Here is a 9,046-nt window from a genome sequence, read left to right on the forward strand (position 1 = left end):
TGACTTGCCAATTTTTAAACTTAGTGCCCCAGCTGATGAAGGCAAGCATGCCGTATGCCTTCTTGACTATCTTCTAAGAACATAAGAACTAGGAACAGGAGTAGGCCATCTGGCCCCTCGAGCCTGCTCCGCCATTTAATGAGATCATGGCTGATCTTTGTGGACTCCACTCTCCGGCCCGTACACCATATCCCCGAATCCCTTTATTCTTTAGAAAGGTATCTATCTTTTTCTGAAAAACATTTAAAGAAGGAGCCTCAACTGCTTCACTGGGCAAGGAATTCCAGAGATTCACAACCCTTATGTTCTCCACCTGCATTGACACTTTCAGTGACCTGTGGACCTGTACACCCAGATCCCTCTGCCTATCAATAGTCTTTAATGGTTCTGCCATTTATTGTATATTTCCCAACTGCATTAGACCTTGCAATACCTCACATTTGTTCTGATTAAATTCCATCTGCCATCTCTCCGCCCAAGTCTCCAACCGACCATATCCTGCTGTATCCTCTGATGGTCCTCATCGCTATCCACAATTCCACCAACCTTTGTGTCGTCTGCAAACTTACGAATCAAACCAATTACATTTTCCTCCAAATCATTTATATATATATTACAAACAGCAAAGGTCCCAGCACTGATCCCTGAGGAACGCCACTAGGCACAGCCCTCCATTCAGAAACGCACCCTTCCACTGCTACCTTCTGTCTTCTATGACCGAGTCAGTTCTGTATCCACCTTGCCATTTCACCACTGATCCGTGTGACTTCACCTTCTGTACCAGTCTGCCATGAGGGACCTTGTCAGAGGCCTTACTGACCATGGAGACAACATCAACGCCCTCCCCTCATCAATCATCGTCACTTCCTCGAAAAGTTCGATCAAGTTAGTGAGACACAACCTCCCCTTCACAAAACCATGTTGCCTCTCGCTAATTCATCCACTTATTTCCAAGTTTGGAGTAAATATTGTCTCGAAGAATCCTATCCAAAAATTTCCCGACCACAGACATAAGGCTCACCAGCCTGTCATTACCTGGATTATCCTTGCTACCCTTCTTAAACAAAGGAACAACACTGGCTATTCTCCAATCCTCTGGGACCTCCCCTGTAGCTAGCGAAGATACAAAGATTTCTCTCAATGCCCCAGCAATTTCCTCCCTCGCCTCTCTCAGTATTCTGGGGTGTATCCCATCAGGCCCTGGGAACATGTCTACCCTAATGTTTTTCAAGACACCCAGTACTTCCTCCTTTTTGATCTCAACATGACCCAAATTATTGACACACCCTTCCCCAGACTCATCATCCACCAAGTCTTTCTTTTTGGTGAATACTGAAGCAAAGTACTCATTTAATACGTCACCCATTTCCTCTGGCTCCACGCGTAGGGACAGGGCAGCTTGCAATTTGTGGTGGAGCCGACAAAAATGCATCCAACCAATGTTGCCGTGATTGACGAGAGGGATGTGTTCAACTGGTTCACTTACTTATTCAAAAGAACCTTGCTGCACCAGGTCGGAGCGCATCATAATGCTAGCGGTCCGGTCGAGTCGAGAAATTATGCAAAGCTGCTTGAAAGCACTGCATCTTTTAGTGCTGGAACACAGGTCACTCCTGTCTCCTTCTCTTCCCCAAATTCCCCTCAAATGTCTTCACAACCTGAGCTATCGGACATCAAGACAAGCAGGAAGAAATCACCAGTGATCAACAGGAAGGACTGACAGATGCAGCAGAATGGTGAGTCCCAACCATCCTGGGCAAGCATTAATTAATTCAGGGGTCTCCATCTGGCCGGGAATCAGAAAGGAATCATCCTACTGGCAATGAATGGATAGAATGATGCAGATTATTGGGAAAAGACTAGAGAAATGTTTTTGTGAATGTCATTAACACACATTCTAATAAACAGGGTCCGCTGTATGCATTTCATACATGAACCAAGGCCTTGCATGTTCCCTTGGTGTATACTGGAAAGGGCTGGATGTACCCAGCTAATTGGTTTTTGAGAGTAAATTGTATTTATCTAAATAAAGTAATAAAATGACATGTCTTGGAGTTGCTGAGCACCTGCTGTGGACTGAGTCTCTCTTGTTCACATATGAATATCATTCTTTGGGTGAGGGAAATGAAGCTCCAGAGTATTTGTAATTGAGCTAAAGGCTGTCATCTTTTATCAAGTCTCATAGGAGCTGACTGAGCAAACAGAACAAATGGGCAGAGTTATGTTGATGAAAATGAATTGAAAACAAAGTAACTGGCATCCATTTTATTTAAAAGACATAGACGTTTACAGCACAGGGACCCTTTGCCTCATGTCAACCCTGCTAGTTCAATCCCAGATTGAATCCCACTCCTCCACTCTCTCCCTATAGCCTTATGGCTTCCACTTCTTCAGATGTATTTCCAAATTTTCTTACAATAACCTTGCACACAATTTCTTCCTGTGGCAAGGAGCGTTTTGAGGGCAGGAAGAGACACAGAAGGGAGTTACTGAGGTGATAGATTCCACAAGCTGTATAAAACCTGAAGTTACTTCATAACCAATGATAATAATGAGGGTGAATAACAGGGACAAACCATTCCAACATTACTGCTGTGTTACTGTAAGTACTGTTAGTGCAAAAATCATAGAATCTACAGTGCAGAAGGAGGCCATTCAGCCCATCGAGTATACACCAGCCCTTGAAAGAGCACCCTACCTAAGCCCACGCCTCCACCCTATCCCCGTAACCCCACCTAACCTTTGGACACTTAAGGGGAATTTATCATGGCCAATCCACCTAACCTGCACATCTTTGGACTGTGGAAGGAAACCGGAGCAGACACGGGGAGAAAGTGCAAACTCCACACAGACGGTCACCCAAGAAACTCCACACAGTCACCCAAGGCTGGAATTGAAATCTTTCGAAATAAGTTCAACAAGCTTCCCCATTCTTGAAAAACAAATCAATAAATGCAAAATATAAAATGATAAACCAACAAATCCTCTCCGTGTTTACACAGCTTGTCAGGAGTACAATGTAATGTTCAACTGATTATCTGGTCTGTTCCTTTTAACAGCACTGGTCGTGTAGCACCCCACCCCCACACCGTGACGGGCTGTCTATATGAGCATCTTATGATCTCCAGGTTGCACGGTCCTTTTAAATTTTAGGATTCAAGTCTGCCTCACAACCCCCCTGTTAGAAACTGAAAACAGTCTACAAAAAAAAGACATCAAGTTGGAGGCTGTCGGCACTGCAGAAGGGGAGAGGACAGTCTGGGAACACGTGGGGGTGGGGTGGGGGGGGGGGTGCTGTTCAGGCAGTATTACAATCCCAGACCAGACCCTAACAGTGGCTAGGATACTGGACGAAACCCCAAATCTTATTTTAATTTTGTGCGGAAAGGTTATCTCAAGTCCAGGATGATTTCACGGAAAAAGAATAAGGCATATTAAAACAAACTTTATTACTAACATAATTTTAAAATATCTTTAACATCACACCAGAAAATAGCTTACATAGCCTTTAAATGATTCTAATCAATACAGTGAATACAGGAACCCTTAACTGCTATCTTTATTCCCACTGAAACAACAAAAATCCATCTCAGTTCTCAATCCACTGATAAATACAGTTAGCACTCAGGAATATCTGCTTTACAAAGATGTTCTTCGAGAATCAGATCTTTTGACACTGCTTTAAAGAAAAGATTTGAATCCTGTGAGAACCATGCAGAAATTATTGCTGTATTTCTTCAGAAGTTGTTTCAGCTCACTTTCTAACCACACTCTTCTGAAAATAAACTGCTAATCTATCTACAGACATATATTTTAATAGATCTGAGATGCTGGACTTCTGCTGACATCTCCAACTAACACACAACTAACAGTGTTCCTCTGTACAATGCCAGATACCTTGGCTCCACCCAATAATTACATCATCTTAACAAGCTGAAATCTAATGAACTCCACAGGGATTCTCATTAATCCATCAACATTCCGTTAGTCCAAGCTTTTTATGATGTTTTAATTGCACCCCTGGCCCTCAAAATGTTTCAACCCAGGATTCTTTAAAAAAAACTACTAACCCAGGTTTTTAACCCTGATTGCACCAAATACCGATAATACATAATATCGGAAATTCTTGCATCAATCACAACAGGTAGTAAAACCAGGAAGGTCACTTGGCTCGAGTCCTCATTACTTTTTTTCATAAATTTAGAATTCCCAATTATTCTTTTTCCAAATAAGGGGCAATTTAACGTGGCCAACCCATCTAACCTGCACATCTTTGGTTTGTGGGGTGAGACCCACGCAGGCACGGGGAGAATATGAACACTCCACACAGACAGTGACCCAGGGTCAGGATTGAACCTGGGTCCTCAGCGCTGTAGGCAGAAGTGCTAACAACTGCGCCACTATGCCGCCCCTCGAGTCCTCATTAAAGCCTTGACCCAAACATGAACAAAAGAGCTGCATCCCAGAGGTGAGGTGAGATTAACACCCCTAGACACCAAGGCAGCATTTCACCAAGTGTGGCATCAAGGAGTATTAGTAAATTGACATCAGTGGGAAAAAGGGGGTAAAACGCTCCACTTGTTGGAGTCATACCCAACATAATCAAAGATGGCTGTGTTTATTCAAGGTCAATCATCTCGGCCCCAGGGCATCACTGCAGGAGTTCCTCAGGGGAGTGTCCTAGGCCCAACTATCTTCAGCTGCTTCATCATTGACCTTCCCTCCATCATAAGGTCAGAGGTGGGGATGTTTGCTGATGATTGCACAACGTTTAGCACCATTCACAGATATTGAAACAGTTCATGCCTATATGCAGCAAGCAAGATTTGGACATCATTCAGGTTTGGGTGGATAAATGATTAAATGATAGTAACACTTGTGCCACATAAGTGTGAAGTAATGGTCATTTCCAACAAGAGAATCTAGCTACCTCCCTTTGATCATGACTGAATTCCTCACCATTAATATTCTGGGGGTTACCATTGACCAAAAACTGAACTGGACTAGCCATATAAATACTATGATTACAAGGGCAGGTCAGAGGCAGGAATCCTGAAGTGAGTAACTCACCTCCTGACCCCCCAAAGCCTGTCCACAATAAACAAGGCACAAGTCATGAATATGATGGAATACTCTCCAATTTCTTGGATGAATGCATCCAACATTCAGGAAGCTTAACATCATACAGGAAGAAGGAGCCCGCTTGATTGGCATCTGATCCACCACCATAACCATTCACTCTGCCCACCACCGACTTACAGTGAGTCCCACCACTGACACAAAGTGTGACCCACCACTGACACACAGCGTGATCCTCCACTGACACACAGCGTGTCCCACCACTGACACACAGCGTGTCCCACCACTGACACACAGCGTGATCCTCCACTGACACACAACGTGTCCCACCACTGACACACAGTGTGTCCCACCACTGACACACAGCGTGTCCCACCACTGACACACAGTGTGATCCTCCACCGACACACAGCGTGATCCTCCACTGACACACAGAGTGTCCCACCACTGACACACAGCGTGTCCCACCACTGACACAAAGTGTGACCCACCACTGACACACAGCGTGATCCTCCACTGACACACAGAGTGTCCCACCACTGACACACAGCGTGTCCCAGCACTGACACAAAGTGTGACCCACCACTGACACACAGTGTGATCCTCCACCGACACACAGTGTGATCCTCCACTGACACACAGTGTGATCCTCCACAGACACACAGTGTGATCCTCCACTGACACACAGTGTGATCCTCCACTGACACATAGTGTGATCCTCCACTGACACATAGTGTGATCCTCCACTGACACACAGTGTGATCCTCCACTGACACATAGTGTGATCCTCCACTGACACATAGTGTGATCCTCCACTGACACACAGTGCGATCCTCCACTGACACATAGTGTGATCCTCCACAGACACACAGTGCGATCCTCCACTGACACATAGTGTGATCCTCCACAGACACACAGTGTGATCCTCCACTGACACACAGTGTGATCCTCCACTGACACATAGTGTGATCCTCCACTGACACACAGTGTGATCCTCCACTGAAACACAGTGTGACCGACCACTGAGACACAGTGTGATCCTCCACTGACACCCAGTGTGATCCTCCACTGACACACAGTCTGTCCCACCACTGACACATAGTGTGATCCTCCACTGACACACAGTGTGACCGACCACTGACACACAGTGTGATCCTCCACTGACACACAGTGTGATCCTCCACTGACACCCAGTATGATCCTCCACTGACACACAGTCTGTCCCACCACTGACACAGAGTGTGATCCTCCACTGACACACAGTGTGACCGACCACTGAGACACAGTGTGTCCCACCACTGACACACAGTGTGATCCTCCACTGACACACAGTCTGTCCCACCACTGACACACAGTGTGATCCTCCACTGACACACAGTGTGATCCACCACTGACAGACAGTGTGATCCTCCACTGACACACAGCGTGTCCCACCACTGACACACTGTGTGATCCACCACTGACACACAGTGTGATCCTCCACTGACACACAGTGCGATCCTCCACTGACACACAGTGTGATACTCCACAGACACACAGTGTGACCGACCACTGACACACAGTGTGATCCTCCACTGACACACAGTCTGTCCCACCACTGACACACAGTGTGATCCTCCACTGACACACAGTGTGATCCACCACTGACAGACAGTGTGATCCTCCACTGACACACAGCGTGTCCCACCACTGACACACAGCGTGATCCTCCACTGACACACAGCGTGATCCTCCACTGACACACAGCGTGTCCTACCACTGACACACAGCGTGTCCCACCACTGAAACACAGTGTGATCCTCCACTGACACACAGTGCGATCCTCCACTGACACACAGTGTGACCGATCACTGACACACAGTGTGACCGATCACTGACACACAGTGTGATCCTCCACTGACACACAGTGCGATCCTCCACTGACACACAGTGCGATCCTCCACTGACACACAGTGTGATACTCCACAGACACACAGTGTGACCGACCACTGACACACAGTGTGATCCTCCACTGACAGACAGTGTGATCCTCCACTGACACACAGTGCGATCCTCCACTGACACACAGTGTGATCCTCCACTGACACACAATGTGATCCTCCACTGACACACAGTGTGATCCTCCACTGACACACAGTGTGATCCTCCACTGACACACAGTGTGATCCTCCACTGACACACAGTGTGATCCTCCACTGACACACAGTGTGTCCCACCACTGACACACCGTTTGACCGACCACTGACACACAGTGCGATCCTCCACTGACACACAGTGTGATCCTCCACTGACACACAGTGTGATCCTCCACTGACACACAGTGTGATCCTCCACTGACACACAGTGTGTCCCACCACTGACACACAGTGCGATCCTCCACTGACACAAAGTGCGATCCTCCACTGACACACAGTGTGATCCTCCACTGACACACAGTGTGAACGACCACCGACACACAGTGTGATCCTCCACTGACACACAGTGTGACCGACCACTGACACACAGTGTGATCCTCCACTGACACACAGTGTGATCCTCCACTGACACACAGCGTGTCCCACCACTGACACACAGTGTGATCCTCCACTGACATACAGTGCGATCCTCCACTGACACACAGTGTGATCCTCCACTGACACACAGTGTGACCGACCACCGACACACAGTGTGATCCTCCACTGACACACAGTGTGATCCTCCACTGACACACAGTGCGATCCTCCACTGACACACAGTGTGTCCCACCACTGACACACAGTGTGACCGACCACTGACAAACAGTGCGATCCTCCACTGACACACAGTGTGATCCTCCACTGACACACAGTGTGATCCTCCACTGACACACAGTGTGATCCAACCACTGACACACTGTGTGATCCTCCACTGACACACTGTGTGATCCTCCACTGACACACAGCATGTCCCACCACTGACACACAGTGTGATCCTCCACTGACACACAGTGTGATCCTCCACTGACACACAGTGTGACCGATCACTGACACACAGTGTGATCCTCCACTGACACACAGTGTGATCCTCCGCTAACACACAGTGTGACCGACCACTGACACACAGTGTGACCGACCACTGACACACAGTGTGACCGACCACTGACACACAGTGTGATCCTCCACTGACACACAGTGTGATCCTCCACTGACACACAGTGTGATCCAACCACTGACACACAGTGTGATCCAACCACTGACACACTGTGTGATCCTCCACTGACACACAGTGTGATCCTCCACTGACACACAGTGTGATCCTCCACTGACACACAGTGTGATCCAACCACTGACACACTGTGTGATCCTCCACTGACACACAGTGTGATCCTCCACTGACACACAGTGTGACCGACCACTGACACACAGTGTGATCCTCCACTGACACACAGTGTGACCGACCACTGACACACAGTGTGATCCTCCACTGACACACAGTGTGATCCTCCACTGACACACAGTGTGACCGACCACTGACACACAGTGTGATCCTCCACTGACACACAGTGTGATCCAACCACTGACACACAGAGTGATCCACCACTGACACACAGTGTGATCCTCCACTGACACACAGTGTGATCCAACCACAGACACACAGTGTGATCCACCACTGACACACAGTGTGATCCTCCACTGACACACAGTGTGATCCAACCACTGACACACTGTGTGATCCTCCACTGACACACAGTGTGATCCTCCACTGACACACAGTGTGATCCTCCACTGACACAAAGTGTGACCGACCACTGACACACTGTGTGATCCTCCACTGACACACAGTGTGATCCAACCACAGACACACAGTGTGATCCACCACTGACACACAGTGTGATCCTCCACTGACACACAGTGTGATCCAAACACTGAGACACTGTGTGATCCTCCACTGACACACAGCGTGTCCCACCACTGACACACAGTGTGATCCTCCACTGACACACAGTGTG

The sequence above is a fragment of the Scyliorhinus torazame genome, chromosome 7 (assembly GCF_047496885.1).
Source record: "Scyliorhinus torazame isolate Kashiwa2021f chromosome 7, sScyTor2.1, whole genome shotgun sequence".
In the NCBI taxonomy this organism is placed as follows: Eukaryota; Metazoa; Chordata; class Chondrichthyes; order Carcharhiniformes; family Scyliorhinidae; genus Scyliorhinus; species Scyliorhinus torazame.